The 16543-nt window shown below is 43.4% G+C and overlaps 1 long non-coding RNA gene across 1 annotated transcript; it reads right to left on the bottom strand.

The window, feature by feature from the left end:
• Positions 1-9670: 9670 nt before the first annotated feature.
• On the bottom strand, positions 9671-15746 carry LOC130543263 (uncharacterized). Its single transcript, XR_008958479.1, has 2 exons — positions 15470-15746; positions 9671-10865 (listed from the first exon to the last, which is right to left on the bottom strand). It is a non-coding gene; the product is annotated as an uncharacterized LOC130543263 (long non-coding RNA).
• Positions 15747-16543: the final 797 nt, after the last annotated feature.

Here is a 16543-nt window from a genome sequence, read left to right as displayed (position 1 = left end):
TTCGTGCTTGGTTATCTGATGTCATTTCAACAAAACGATGCCAAGTATGTGTTATTTGCCTTATCTCTTAGAGGCGAAGAAACAGATGTTTGCAAACATTTAATGACTGACCCAGAGTCACACAGATAGTATGTGGCAGAGCTGATGTGAAAACACATTTGCTTGATGTCATAGTTTTTTTTCTCCCCTCTCTCTTTCCACTCGGTATTTTAACAGTGGTAACAATCTTTAAGACTGAAGATCATAAAATGTTATAACACATTCTTAGCTGGTAATTTGATGAAAGAAATTAGTTTTACCTCTAAAATAGCACTTTTATCTTTTTTGAAAAATTAAATTAAAATTGCACAGGGGACAGCTTCTCTTTATCAAATAAAATATGGAAACAAGGGGGAATTGCTAGGGAAATAAAGTCGATAGTTAAAAAAATAAAGCTTTGCTCATCTTAGTTAACTATCAAAAAAATCCTAAGGTTAGACAAACTTTAGGCTTCTCAATTTCTTGGAGAGCAGCAAGAACGTCAAGGTATATTTTCTACTGCCTGCAAAAGGGTCTTTCAAAGACCGAGATTTTTTTCTTCCTTTCTTTCGTCTTAACTTTAAAAGACAAACTAACATCGTAGCACAAGTGTAATTTTGAATGCTTTCCAAAATAAAATCTAGGCCCGAAATGCCAAGAAGGCAAAATGGCAAAAAAGATCTCATAAAATTCTTTCTTGAAACCCAGATCCTCTTTCCATCTCCAAACCACATTACCCGCTCTCCCTGCGTCTGAGCCTCCCTCTTGCCCTGCAAACAGAGTGTGTTTGTTTTATCATTTCTTCTCCATTGGGCTTTTTCTTTTTCACTGACTGGGAGATACCTGAGGGCGGTAGTGGGCGTGCTGAGTGTAGGCAGACGGTCTCCGGAAGCTGCTTGACGCAGGCAGGATGGTGTGGGGCAGACAGAAGGAAGGATCTGTCCGTCCCTCTTCCAGCAGGGCCACTCCCCCTGAGAAACTTCCGAGCTCCCTTTGGGAGATGACTACAGAAAAATACATTTTCTTGACATCTTCCTTTCCCGTAGTTCCCACCGCCTTCCCTTCCAGTGAGCTCTGGAAACTCACATGATAAGTCATACCCCTGTATGTCCTCTAGCTGACAGATATCATTCTGAGGCTAGATAATAAGAGGAAGGGAAAGGATGAGGGGGAGGGAAGGGGCTTTTTTGAGGAGGTAGAAGCTTTCCTTACGTAGAAAAACCATTTCCCCTTATTCTAGCCCCAGGCTTGTTTTAATTTTAAGCTATTAATTTGAAATAGCTAATCGGTTGCCACAGGCATACACACATTGCCAAGATTGCAAAATACCTGCTCTTTTCTAATCAACCCCAAAGTGATAATGATTTATATGTATAATGTGCACGTAGCCTGAAAAGCCCTGGCACTTTCTACCCGGTGATTTGCCGAGATTATTCAGTAGGACTTTCTAATTCATACTAATGGCTGAGAGGCCCATGGAGGATTACAACATTTTCACGACTGAACAATAGACTGAACGCACACTTTTTAAAAAACAAAAAACAAACCCCACAAACTTTAGGAAGAGACTCCACAAAGCTTATTTTACCCATTTATTTGGACAAGTGTCATTTTGCTTTAAATGTTTATCATTCTCAATGGGGTACGAGTGGAAATGTCCTAGGAGCCCCCAAAGAGAAGTAAGGTTTACATAGCATGAGCTTTCATTGCTGCTCTGATACCAAATATTTACTGGGAAGCAGGATGGGTTTCTTCATTTAAATGAGAATTATTTGGTTTGGCTTAATGAAGCAAGAATTAACTGTTAGCTGTATCACTTAACCCACTGCTGTGATGTATTTATCTTTATTAAGGAAACCTAATACATTCTTGGCAGGTCACAGCAACACTTCACATCTGAGGGAATTGGTAGGAAAGAAGACCATCGGTTCTAATGAAATGACAGCAGGAATTTGAGCAGTGTGGAGTAAGAGTATTGAAATGTTACCGCCATCCCAATCAGAGCTTGCGTACTGTCTTCTACCCAAATGCCAATCTATTCTTCACTAACCTTGCAAAACAGTGTCTTGACCACCCCCTTGAGTCCCACTCCGGGAATTCCGTTCCTATAATGGGGTGCTCTCTCAAGGGAAAGTACAGCATCGTTAAGTGCCAAACCTGGCGTAGCAACTTCTCTGGTGTTCTGCCATTCAAGTCAACTGCAGTGTTGACCCAAGCGAGATTATGAAATTATCTTGGGAACATCATAATCCTAGGGAACATCATAATCCTAGGGAACATCATAATCCTAGGGTTGCAAAAAGATTGGCTTCCACTTGCTTGAATTTGACTTATCTTTTCCAAAAGCCTTTCTCAAACTAAGGTGTATTTAATATCGTGATTAAAATATACTCAACATTCAAATGAAATTTCCGAGGCAAAATATTTTTATTATTGTGTCATTATAGAGAAAAAAGGGGGTGACAAACAAGAGAAGTAACCGGGGGTTAGTTTTTCAAATAAAAATTCTACTCGATATGCTACTTTACAATAGTGCTGAGTGACTGCCTCTCCGAGATCTCAATATATTTTACCAAAAGAATCCTTTTATTATTGGTGTCTCAGGTTCTAAATTTTGAAACTTCAAAGATATGTGTTTTTTTCCCCAGTAATGAGATAATCCTTTTATTTTTATAGCAGATCCCTAAAACATCATTTTAGTAGAATGATTATGTTTATCCCTTTCTATGGATCCTTGTTGCTGTTTCCTAACCTACTATTTCAAGAGAGAAAGAAACTGCCTGGAATGGATAAGGAACGTGAACACCTTCGGGCCCCCTTCTCTTGACGGGACTTGTTTTCCATTCGGTGTCGGAAACATGGAAAACAGGCAGAAGAATAAGGAATTCACTTGTATTGCGTATCACTGCAGTTGCCAGTGTGTAAAGTGAATCAGTTGGACCTCAGGTGCAATCCTTGCCCAATACTATTTGGATGGTTATAGACCAAACAAGTCTGGCCTCGGCATGTCCACAGAACACACAGATGTCCTGAGAAGTAGTATTGGTAACTCAGTTTCTCACATCCAATACCGAACAAATCCCTAGTTGTGTAGTTAAGGGGACTCAATGTGTTCCTTACAGAAGCCCTGTAGTTCTGCTCCAAGGTTTCTCTCTTCTGGTTATCACAGTCGTACTAACCGAAGTAATTCCATCCTAATGTGCCTGTTACCTATCAAGAGGGATGTCATGGTACTTTTCCCCCACGGGGGGATGGCTTCTGTGGGTAAGACACGCACACACATCTGGGTTGTCACATACTCCAGAAACCTGGTGGGTTTTACTGTAAATGCTCTAAACGTACAGTTGCCAGTTTTAGGGTGTGTGAGTGTGTGGGAAACTGTCCATCAAAAATGGAGCTTAACTTTTCCTGTGCCTCTTGCTATTGAAATACAATTTTTTTTTTCTCTGCTGTAAGCTCAGAAGTGGAGTGGAACAAGTTAATTAACACACTGGTGGCTTAATATTTTTAGCCCCTGTTATGCAAACAATCAGCACTTCGTTTCCAATCAGCACCTTCTCTGGAGCGTGTTTTTGTGAAGCTCATATGGAGCCAAAGAGAGATTCTTTAAAAAACAAAATAATTTCTTCTAAGCTCTTTCTGCCGTGTCTTTTAAGATACGAAGGCAACAATTCCATGGGCTATTCATTAATAATTTAACCCCTTGGGTGCCTGGGTGACTCCGTCGTTAAGCGTCTGCCTTCAGCTCAGGTCATAATCCCAGGGTCCTGGGATGGAGCCCGTCACTGGGTTCCCTGCCTGGGGAGCCTGCTTTCTGCCCCTCCCTCTGCCTGCTGCTCCCCCTGCTGTGCTCTCTTTCTCTCTGTCAAATAAATAAAATCTTTAAAAATAAGTTTTTAAAATAAAATAATTTTTTAAAATAAAATAATTTTTTAAAATTTAAAATAATAATTTAACCCATCTATAATACTGTGGAAAGTGTCAGGGAACATCACCTTTTGTAAGGACATAACTAGAAAATAGCTTTATCAGCAGGCATCAGCTCTGTGTCTTTACCTATCCACAGAGATTGGACAGTGCCCGCCAGCAATCTCTGAATCCTGAGGAATAAATAACAACAAAATCCTTCATAGGTTTTTTTTTTTAGGTTATTTTTGGCCCTTGATGTCCTAGATATAGAAATATGCAGGAAGAGATTTATTTGTACATTGAACTCTTTGCTCTGCGTGGAATTATTCAAAGAATTATTTTAAAACTAAAATATTTTACTATACAAGGAGTGAGAGTGCAATCATGGAATGTTCCTCTTCTAGAAGTTGCTAACTGGCAATCCCTGCTAACTGCCTGCAAACATGCTTTTTGTGGTCTCTGTGTTTTTCTATCAATTGACCTAGGAGCCATTTTATGCAAACCGGAAATTTCACATAGAAAAATTTAGGGATTAAAAACAATCTGTCAGTAGCAGGGCTGCACTACCCGTAGGTAGGAGCTGAGTAGCAACTGCCCCCTTTAGATGGGGCTTAGGCCCTCCAGTAGATGAGGGGTGCACTCCCTCATATCAGGAATAAATCTTTTAGTTGCCCCTTTAGGGCAGCATGGGACACCATTTTGCCACATTTCTTTGCAAATCACAAATCAAATCCTACGGTAGGTTTGCCAAGGACATTTGCTTTTGTGATCACTGCTCTTGACGAAGACTTTTTTGATATCATAATCTTTATTAGGAATCATAAAGAGGGGCGCCTGGGTGGCGCAGCCATTAAGCGTCTGCCTTCGGCTCAGGGCGTGATCCCGGCATTCTGGGATCGAGCCCCACATCAGGCTCCTCCGCTAGGAGCCTGCTTCTCTCTCTCCTACTCCCCCTGCTTATGTTCCCTCTCTCACTGGCTCTCTCTCTCTGTGAAATAAATAAATAAATAAATCTTTAAAAATTAAAAAAAAAAAAAGGAACCATAAAGAGAAAGTATGATAATGTTTTCTGAGCTCCTTAGGGACCTTCCTTTTCAGGAAGATGAACCATCATTCATTAAACACCCATCATGTGCCAGGCACCTTTCTTCTCCTATCTCAGGGGATCATTGCAACTCTCTCAAGTGGGTATTTTATAGGCAAGGGAAGTGGAGCTCAGAGAGACTAAGTAATTTGCCGAAGATCACACAGCTCTTAGCTGGCAGAACTAAATCGCATTTCTAGGCCTGCGCAGTTCCAAAGCCCAGACTCCTTTACTAAACCTTCCAAAGATTTCGGATGACTCCATAAAAATCTCATACCTCTTACCACATCCCTGTTCAGGATGAGGAATTGAATCAGAGAGGTGGAAGAGGGAAAGGGAAATTTTTAAGCTTTTTTTTACTTCTCAATGGCTATGTCATCATTTCCTTATTAGGACTGCAGTAAAATTACCTATTTTGGTTTCTGTAATTCCTCAGGAGCTGTGAAACTTAAACTTATGTGCGGCTCCTGTAGGCTGCTAGAAGGTTGGCATCCACAGGCTTCTGTTTTTTTCCCTGGCTGTATAGACTCACTCCTCACTTGCTGCACAGCTGTACGGAGCTCAAATTGTAATAAAAGTGGTTTAGTGCAAACCATACATACATAATGGTCTTTGATTTCCCCCTAGGCTTTGAAAATCTCTCTTAATTATCTGCCTGTACGCTTGGAATTTCTTTGCCAAGTCTATCTTCATTTACTGAAGTGTCTCCAGAGCACCACTTTTAGAGGAATTTCTTCAGAAGTGGAAACTGGCCCCAAGCCCTCGTGCTGGGGAAGGTCAATGCAAACGATAAAGTTGACTTGAAAACTTACTCCAGTGAGGCAGTCACTTAAGGAGAGGGAGTCTGGGCCCACTCTGTAGGAACTGCCGTAAAAATAGGAGTAAGGAAGGCAAAGAAGAACAGGCCAGACCTGGGGGAAATAACAATTTAGTCGAGTCGATTCTTTGGGTAGAGAAGGAGGCCTTCCTTCTGCTCAAGATTCCTGCTGTCCCAACACAGTTATACCACCTTCCCGACACCTCCGTTCAGAGCCTTTCATCCATCAGCTACCCATTCAAGCCATCTTTGAGCACCTGTATTAAATGGCGCCTCTCCGTTCCTCTCTACCCCCTTGCCCACTGTACTCTTTCCTTTTCATACCGATCATGGCACATTATATTATATTTTCAGTTGTTGTATATGTTATTTGTCTCTCTCACCTGCATGGAAGCTGTCTGAGCACAAGAACATGATCTGTTTTGTTTACTGCTATACCCTTAGGACTTTGTGCAGGACACATAGTAGGAATTCAGTAAATATAAGTTATTGAATTTTCAATACATACTTTGGATCTAAAAGTGAGTAAGACGTGGTTTCTACCTTCAGGCATTCATAGATCTTTTTTTATTCATGGGTTTTTGGGTTTTTTTAGAGAGATAGATATAAACATAAATGCAACTCGTACTATACCTTGACTTGTATATTGCTTGTAAAGCAGAGGTGCTTTGACTAATTAGCATTGGATTCCATGGGTGTAATGGTTAATTCTATGTGTCAACTTGACTGGGTCACAGAGTACACAGATATTTGGTCAAACACTACTCTGGCTATGTCTGTGAGGGTGTTTTAGATGAGATTAACATTTGAGCCAGACGATGGAGTAAACTGTCTTTGCTAATGTGGGTGGGCCTTGTCCGATCAGTTGAAGGCCTGAAAAGAACAAAAAGACTGACACCATATTGCTACCACCACACCAGCCCCTCATTCCCTAGGAGTAAGAGGGGACCCCTCCTGCCTGACTGCTTTGACATTGGTCTGTTCAATTCTTCAGACTCAGAAACATCAGCTCTCGGGTCTGAAGCCTGCCAGCTTTCAGACTAGAACTTACACCATCAGCTCTCAGGCCTACAGATTCTGGCTGAAACTACACATTAGCTCTCCTGAGTCTCCAGCGTGCCAGCTGTAGATCCTGGGACTTCTCACACTCTGTAATCGCATGAGCCAATTTCTTATAATATGGATAGATAGATGATAGATAGACAGACAGACAGACGGATGATAGCTCTCCTATTGGTTCTGTTTCTCTGGAGAACCCTAAACAAGGTAGTGGGCCAGGCATGCTAACTTTTAAAAGTGTCACGCCCTACTTCTCTTAGAAGCAGATGCCAGGAGGAAGGAAATGTGCAGGCGGCTTAGTGAGGAGAGTGCTTGGGAATGATAAGGGATAAAGTGGGGAAGAGAAGGAGCAGGCAGGGGGAGTCTTCGGCTTATGGTGCAGGTCTGAGATCTAGGAAAAGGAAGAGGGAAGGAAGGATTGAGTAGGAAGAGTTTCAGACTGTGGCAGAATTCTGAGAAAGTTTTGACCATCATGCTGGGAAGTCCCCACGCCAAAAGCGCCCATATGAGGAATCCCCCCTTGAGACAGGAATGGCCCAGTTCTAGTTCCCCTACTGTGCTCGGTTTTTGTCTGGGAGCAGCCCTAGGGGAAGTGTGGCCTCTGAGTGAACGCTCAATAAATCCAAAATATGGCAGCTGGAGGCCATGTTCCATCACGGGTTCTCTCAGAGGGGGCATCTCGGCAGGGCACCTTCATGCCCTTTCTTCTAGAATGCCTTTCTGAGGCTGAGGGTGGGCTTTTGCAGGTTTCAGTAATCAGAATCTCTGTGAGGAGGACAGTCTGTTTTTAAGGGGGGATCCTAGGGACTTCTCTTGGAGTCTATGATCTTACTTAGATTGTATATTTATCAAAGCTGGTCTTGGAGCTGCCTCTGCCCACCACCAAGAATAGGATATGGTGGTGGGAATGTAAGGAAAGCGGGGTGTGGCCTGCCGAGGTCAGTGGTATGGGACAGCAAGCACCTGCCATCCCGTGATGGGAGGAGAACCTGGTGTTGGAAACCCACCAACGCACGGACCAGCTCTGGTAACCACACTCCACTTGACAGACCTCTGGCTGAGACTTCGGGGATCTGGATACATTTCAATAGAGCTAGGAGTAATATGCCAGAGATCAGCTTGCCTTAGTTGGAGCAGAAAATCTCCTGTGAGTGGGCAGGAAAAGATACTAGGCCACCTGTTCTTCTGGCAAACAAAATAGTGCTTGTTTTTGTTAAGTGATTATAAATTAAGTTCTTTCTTTTATTTCTCCTTTAGGATCAAAATTTATTAGCAATTCAGAAGATTTGTGTGGGCTGGGCTTCCCCTGTAAACATTTCCCTCCGTTAATGTATTTCCCTGACTCTACAAATTAAGAGAACTACCACCTGAAACTTGTAAAAACAAAACAAAACAAAACAAAACCAAGAAACAAAAAACCCCACCACCTTTGTCAATTAATTTTGATGGAATCATAGTGATCAAACATTAGCACTAGACAGGAATTTGGAGATCCTTTACATGTAGGGAAATTGGAACCCAGAGTAATAAGGGATGTCCCAAGGTCACCTGGCTGATAATGGCGGGAAGAAGGCTGGAACCCAAAGCTTTCGGCCAGACCTCTGCCCACCTTGGCAGCCTAGTTTTCTTCTCTGATTGTACCTTGCTTTTTATTTTAAGTCCTTTAAGTTAAACACATCCTTGGTGAGCCAAAGATTTTTTTTTTTTTTGGTAACTTGTTTTCTAGGAAATCACTTTTTTCTCTGGCTGAGTTTAGTGACTTAATTTGAGAAAGAAAACAAAAAATAATGCTGTGCCCCAGGAGCCTATGTAAATCCCATCGCCTTGAAACCTGACAATGGCCAAAGCCTACCATAAATCCTGTGAGGGGAAAGACGAAGAAGCGAGGGGGGGGGGCCTGAAATCACCCCGCTTTTAAGTGGTAGATCCGACATTTGTTTACTGGATGAATGCAGGACGCCAGCAGCTGCCTGCCCGTGGACTCTGAAATTTCTTTGAGCTGGAAACAACCTTGACAATTATCTATGAGGAAACAGAGCCCCAGAAAAAGCAAGTTAGGACTGGAACGCACACACCTTTCAGCTCTTAGCCAGATGATTGTCTACAACAAAATACTTTGAAGAGTCCAAAGAAGAGGCTTTTAATTGAAGACAAGCGAGTGCAAATTAGGAAGTCATGTCAAAAGTCAGAGCGCATCGGCGGTTATAATCGCTCTTGAGCCCCTCATATGTTCCAGGCACTGTTCCAAGTGCTTTCCATGGATGGAGTCCTTCTTTCACTGGGCTAGGCGTCAGCTTCACCACGTTAGGTCCCAGCAACAGTTCCTGAATCCCAGTGGCCTACAACGGCAGAGACTTGTTTCTCCCATGTTGTATGTTGGTTGTGACGGCTGAGGTTCTGCCCCACATGGCCTCTTCCGTGCAAGATCCAGCATGAAGGAGAGGACCCTACGTGAGATGTGTCAGTCTTGTGGAGAGGAAAATGGGCGCAGTGGCCCCAGAGCCTCTGCTCTGTCATGGCATATATCAGTTCTACTTAAATTCCACAGGTCAAAGCAAGTCACATGGCCAAGCCCAATGCCAATGAAAGGAACACAGCAAGTCATGTGACAGTGAGCAGAGAGGTGAGACAATGAGCAGAAATATTATATATATATTTATATATATACTTTAGATATATTATATTTAATATACACAAAATTTTTTTAACATGAAAGGCAGCAAATTATTTGAAACAATATTGTGATTTACCACAGCAGGGATCACCACTTTACATTTATCAGCTTTTTTTTTTTTTAAGATTTTATTTATTTATTTGACAAAGATAGAGACAGCCAGCGAGAGAGGGAACACAAGCAGGGGGAGTTGGAGAGGAAGAAGCAGGCTCATAGCGGAGGAGCCTGATGTGGGGCTCGATCCCAGAACGCCGGGATCACGCCCTGAGCCGAAGGCAGACGCTTAACCGCTGTGCCACCCAAGTGCCCTTACATTTATCAGCTTTTTTAGTCTTCACAACAAAACCTATGAAATAGGTTAAAATGCCCTTTGATGCCCCAGGTTCATACAGTGGAGCTCCAGAGCTGGTATTTGAACCCAAGCAGCCTGGCTCCAGAGCCCACACGTAATCAGGAGGCCATGTCACTTTTCATAATATGCTGCCCTTAATCGGATAGCCTTCTGACACAGCTCCCCTCTCCCCCTCTCCCTCCACCAACTAGGAAAGCCTGCCCAACGCCTCATGCCGAGACTTTGGCCATCTGTTCTTTTTACCTGCATTGCCACATTCAGTTATTTATTCACAAGATATATACTGAGCATCTGTGAGCATGACATGATACAAAACAGGAGGGGGAGAGCGGTTAGAAAGAGAATTCGGAAATGGATGACGGGCCTGGCTCTCACAAACCTAGTCAGGACGCCCATGACTCCAGTGCATGGAATAAAGTGGTGAATTGTAACATGGGTGAACCCACATGAAATTACTGTGGGGAAGTAACAAGAGATTTCTTCTGAGGAGCGAGGCCTAGAAAAGGATGAGAGAAGGGTATTTAGTTTAGCCTCCGAAGGAGAAGTTGGGCGTGAAGACGTGCGGGTGAGGGGAAGGAAGAGGATGCGCGAAGAAAGGGGTGATAGCGGCAGCAGAGGCCTTAGCTCAAGGCCCACGCTCAGCACCTCCTACACGGGCGAGAGCAAAGATGACCTTTGTCACTTGATTTTAAACTGCTGTCCCAATACTGGGTCACACTGCCTGTCGTGACTAATAATGACTATTTCTACAACTCCTGTAATTATCTTTGCATAACACAATTATATTGCATTGTGTTTAATAATCATCAAAGCATTACTTTGATAAACATTATTTTCTACAATATATCAACTATTTAAAAATCTTGTTTCGGCTTTTCTTCATCTTTAAAAACGAAGCCAGCAGCTCTAAAAAATGAAAGCAGCTCTCCTGTCTTTAAATGACCAGTAGGCTCTGCAGTAAAACACAGTGGGAAGAAAGTATCATCATTTTGGCGGGGAAATTGTTTTCATTCATTCATTGACTCAACCAGCAAATATTTAGTAAGCACTTAATGTAAACAAGCAATTATTCTAGGTATCGGGGAGGCAGCAACGAACAAGAGGCACAGATTTCTGCCCCCATGGATTGTGTGTTTTGCTGAGTGCGCAAAGAGATACAATGAGAACCCAAAAGCTAAATTGCACATTTATGGAGGAAGCAGACCTTGATTGTCAAGCTGACTAGTATCATTTTTCTTCTGCAGAATGCGGGAAGTCATTGAACATCTTCTGCAGGGAAGCTCTAGTGAGAACTAGGCTTTGGGGGTTAAGCAGGCAGCATTGTGCACGTGTGTGTTTCTGGGGGAAACATCCAGAAAGCATCTGATATCCAGCAAATCCAAAAGCAGTCCTGAACCAGGGTAGTCAGAGTGAATGCAAAGCCCGGCAAGATGTGAAGGATTCCCATGCGGTAGAACAGCAGGAAAGGAGTTCCCGACTGTGTAGATGGGAGACCGAGACAGAAGAGAGAATCAAAGCTCCTATGGTTTGCAGCCTCGTCTCTGGTAGGGGGCAGGTGGTTTAGCTATAGAGTGGGCATGGACACCAGCCGACCCCAGCTGCGAAGTTAGGTCTGATACTTAACAGCTATGAAGCTTTGGGTAGGTTACTTAACCTCTCTGAGCTTCATTTGCCCAGTCTGTAAAAGTGAAATGTAATCCCTAACTTGCAGGATTAAATAAGATAATAATATTCAGAACACAGACTATGCTCTCCATAGCTTTTTGTGGTGATTGTTATGGGTATATGGGAGGTGCGCTGGCTTGGGGCATGCATTTGAAGTAACTGTAGGACATGCGAAAAGAGGTGTCAAGTGGACAGTCACAAAGGTGGGAGCCTTAGATGAGCCCCTATATCAATTAATAATGGTATTTTTATTATAGGACTTCCAAAGGGAGATGTTAAGTAGATAATCAGAAAGTTAGGAACCTGACATGAGCCCCTATGTTAATTCATAATAGGAACGTATTAACGTTTATTCTTGAGCGTTTACTGTGCTAAACATTTGACAGGCTTTAGCTCCGTTAGCCCTCACAGCAAGCCTGTAAGGAAGATATGGTTGGCATCACTGTTTTATAAATGAGAAAACGGAGATTTAGTTGACTAAATTTAGCCCCGCCTAGCCAGCTAATGGAGAAGCAGAACTTGAATTTAGGTCCCCTTGACTACGAAGCCCACACCCTTACCATTCAAGGTTTGGAGTAGCAAACTGGAGGTGGCACAGCATTGGCTTGAGAACTCTAAGTCCCCCTGCCCAAGCCCCTGCAGACACACCCACGTCTCCCCGGTGGCTGGCCCTGATTCTCCTGCTGTGCTCATGAAGAAATGAAGTCAGTCTGAAGGGAACCACCCTACCCACCTGAGCACCCCCCTTTTGTGGATTGGAGCAGATTTTGTTGGTTCCACTCAGATCCCAGTCAGTCACCCTAATCATGACCACAGACAGCTTTTTGGGCTCTGGAAAGGTAGTCACAGTCCTTCCAGGCTGACTATCTCCTTCCTCTGGTAACTTTGACCAAGCCCCCTGGGGCTGGGAGCCAATGTCGAGGAAATCCAGGAGACAAGACCAGGTTCACCAAGGGCCTCTGCCATTTACTGCCTGTGTGATTCTGGGCAAGCCCCTATCTTTCTGGGGCCTTTTTTCCTTCCTCTTTGGCAAAGCAGAGATAATGACCCAGGCTCAGATCAAACAACAACGAAATGAAGGCATCTGCAGAAGGAATCACTATGTAAAGACGGGCTGTTCTCTGTGGCGTTGCTGGGTCCTAACAGGGGCCAACTGGGGGAATGAGAAAAATCAGGGCAGTTAGCCCCGAGAAGATGTCAAAGTCTTGAGCCCCAAAATGCTTCCAGGGGAAACATCTTGCCTGACCCTGTCATCAGACGACCTTGAACTTTGGTAAAACCTATTTTAACTCCTCTTTTGTTTCCCAAGTGCAGCCATCATGAATCATTTTTCACTCAAGAAAAAGTGTCACATCCGCAGTCCTGCCCCTTGTATTTTGATGTTAATTTTAGCATTACCTGTGTGGATTGCTGGGTTTTGAAGCAAAACAAGCCCTGCTTGGAATAGAACAGAGGCAGCTCTCTGACTCACTTAGCAGTTTAAAAATCAAGCCTGTTAATAGCTTTGCCATTTCTCAGTGAACAGATTCTGGCAACAAAGCCGACTGTGGTGTTCGGTCCTAATAATTTTCTGTATGAGGATCTGACAAATTGGCTTTCAAGAAATCCATGGCACAAAGATGGCATTTGCCATCAAGTTTTGGGAAGAATCTGATATTCTCAGAAGAAAGCATGATGCAAATTGTCCTATGTGTAAGTCAGGGGAGCTTGACTTTGCTTTTTATTCTAAGTCAATCCCTTTAAAATATTAACTGGTCCCAGTGAGCAAAGACCTGCCTTTCTCTGAACATTCCACTTCTGACTTACACCGTCTCACAAGCAGGCATTTTCTTGTTTTCCTTTTTCTTTTCTTTTAATGTACGATCTGGCCTGTCTAAGGAGACACCCAAATGCCAGAGCAGTCGAGCGAATAATCGGCATTTACTCTGGGCTCTGCCACATTTTCAAACCAGAAGGACGACAGAGTTGAATGAGTGGGGGTCTCTCTGCATGTGGCTTTGTGCGGCAGGCCTGCCAAGCATTACTATTCCAGCCCTTAAACCTGTGCCAGACTGTTAATGTCTTAATGCTTATTCAAGTGTCAGGGAGTGCTGGCAGATGTCAGGGAGAATGGGAGGCTGTCAATAGGACATTACTTACATTCACAGGGTGATTGCGGCAGTCTGTCAGGTAGCGTTTGAAAAGAAGGAAGCAGAGGGGAAAAAAAGAAGGTGGCAGCGAACAGTGTTGGGGGAGGGTCCTTTTTAGATCTATAAATTGTTTAAAGATATCTTATTTTCCTTCTATTTCTAGAACCAAGCTCCAGATACAGCAATCATAGGTCAATCAATACACAAGAAGCTGTTTTCTATTTCTGGAGACTTCCAACAAGAGCCCTGCGACTGGGGCCTTTTGTGTTTGACACATGACAAATAACTCAGGTTCTTTCCTGAGCAGCGGGAGCCCGTTCCCTGGTCATCGGGGAAACACCTATGGTTTTCCATACTGTATAGACTTCACTCAACAACTACTTACTACCGGCTCTATGCTAGGTGTGGTAAATAACCCAATGACTAAATGTACGCAGGAAATATATTTTAAAACTCTTTCTTAAACATTTGAGGGAAGAAAAGGCATCCTCTTTGCTGTGCTGTTTTAAGATTAAGAATTTGAACTCCGTCGAATCCCACCCATGCAGATGTAACAGGGCCGGCCTGCTTCCTTGCCCGTGTGACAGAGGGGGGTTGAGGATTGGAGCTTCTGGTGAAAGGCTTGCGGGGGATCTTGCCTTTGAAAGCTTCCCTTAGTTCTGGATTTGCCACGGTGATTCTATTTATTGCCTCCTTATGCCTGTAAAGCTCTTTTCCTGTCTCGTTTCTTTACTGGTCTTTACACACCCCCCCCACCCCATTCCTCCATGTACATATGTGTGTATGCTTGGCGGGGGGCAGAAATACTGTTGGCATTAGTCAGTGCTCAGATACACGGGAAAAAACGCACATGTAGTTAACAAAACTTGCCTTTTAAATGAAAGGTCAAGACCCCCAGAATCACCCTGGAAACATGAGATACTTCCAGTGTTTGTCCCCGATGATGAGAAAAACACCATTGCATTTAAAGGGAACATGGCAATTCCATTTGTAGTTAATGGTGGCTTTTGAGGGCTGCCTGCACTTAATGTCCCATATCTCCTATTTAACATAGCCCCCTTTACTATCTTAGAATTTCTCCCAGAAGGAAGAGAAGAGAGGAAGTCAGGCACATGTGTTAGTTGCTTCTAGACTACCTAAGGAAAAGTAAGTATTTTACTGATGGAAACTCCAGGGCTAAAGGTGCCCAGGAGTATAGGAATTGAGGACAGGGAACTTTTCCCCAGAGCACCTGAGTCAACTGAACTCCTAAAACATACTGTGGCCCCTGGGACTGGACTCCGTGGGAACCAAACCAGCGGGCTGAAAGGGCGGGGCAGCGACCTTCTAGACCTCTTCTGGATCCCTGGACCGGGAGGGAGGTGGCCCTGGTCCATCCCCCTGGTTCCCACTCCCCACCGTCTTTCCTGGCCGCCCCAGCTCCTGTCCCTGCGCCCGGATGAAGTGGTGTGGAGTTTGGATTCAGGGCAAGAGTGTGCTTATGTTCAGGTCAGCACAGCCCCCCACGAGCGCCCCGCCTCCCTGCTGGTCTGGCCACGGGCTCACCGACTGCCATAGTACGTACCCCCAGCAGCGGAACACTTAGTCGTGCACGGGGCTCCCGGCCCTTTGAAGTGTCCCCTGACCCTTTGAAGTGCTCTCCTCAAGGGGGGAGAGGCAGATTTCTGTCTGAAAAATGTGGGATCACTGAACTCATCCAGAGGGATTCTCCCAGGGACACCTCACATTTCAGGAAGGGGTCAATAGGTTTCTATCAACTTACCTTGCAGCTTTCCTTCTTTTCCTTGCTGAGCTGAAGCAGAGAGTGGTGGGGCTGGAAGCTCTCTGTGGCCCACATACTAGCTTTGAAACATCTTTCCTCGGGAGAGCGAGAGGTTCTCCACCCCCACCCCACGGCCCTTGTCCTAATCCTGGGAAGTCAGTCCTACCCTTTCTCCTAGATGCTGCAGTAGTAAGCTGGGGGTGAAAGAGCGTGCAAATCAATCAATCCATCCGTCCAATGACTAATGCTGGAAGAAATACTTAAAACCACAGAAAAATATGCTATCAGCCAGACATAAGCAATATCATGACAAACCTGAGGTGTCAGAAAAAACATGAACAAAGCATTAGGCTTCCTGTATACATTTATTTCCCATTTGGTTACTTACAGTATACTGCTCATTTTACTGAAGCATTCCATTTTTTAAAAAATTAAAATCTATAGCATTTTCAAATTATTTTCTTTTTCTCCCCTCTCCTTTCCACACTTACAATTGTTAAATTTATTATTCTAAATCTTTATATTTCCTATATCCTATTCTCTAAGTGGATATGGGTCACAGAGTAATGAGAAAATTAAAAATAACAAGGCCAATACCTATCATTAATTAAGTAGTTACTAAGTGCTGGGATCATGTTGCAAACCATTGCCCGGATGTTACAGGTGAGGATTAAGGTTTAAGAAATGTTAAACAACTCAAGGTCTCTTTGTTTTGTAATCCCAGCTCGAAGGCTCAAAGTTCCTGAGGTCCTACCCTGGACTAGGTCAGATACCTCTTTAAATATTCATATATTAGTTAGTCACCATACAGTACATCCCCGGTTTTCGATGTAAGGCTCGATGATTCATTAGTTGTGTACTAACATAATATAATAAAAAATCATTATTAATAAAAAAAAAATAAAAAATAAATAAATAAATAAATATTCATATAATCTTATAACATCTTGTATATTTCCTTCATATTTATGAAAGTTTGTAATTTTACATTTTTTGTGTCATTATTTGATAAGTATTTCTTCCCCCTAGACTCTCGGCTGGAGGATAACAGAAACCACATCTATTTTTGCTATT

The sequence above is a fragment of the Ursus arctos genome, unplaced genomic scaffold (assembly GCF_023065955.2).
Source record: "Ursus arctos isolate Adak ecotype North America unplaced genomic scaffold, UrsArc2.0 scaffold_9, whole genome shotgun sequence".
NCBI lineage: Eukaryota > Metazoa > Chordata > Mammalia > Carnivora > Ursidae > Ursus > Ursus arctos.
Note: the sequence above shows the minus strand (reverse complement) of the source record. Positions and strands in the feature narration are given on the sequence as shown.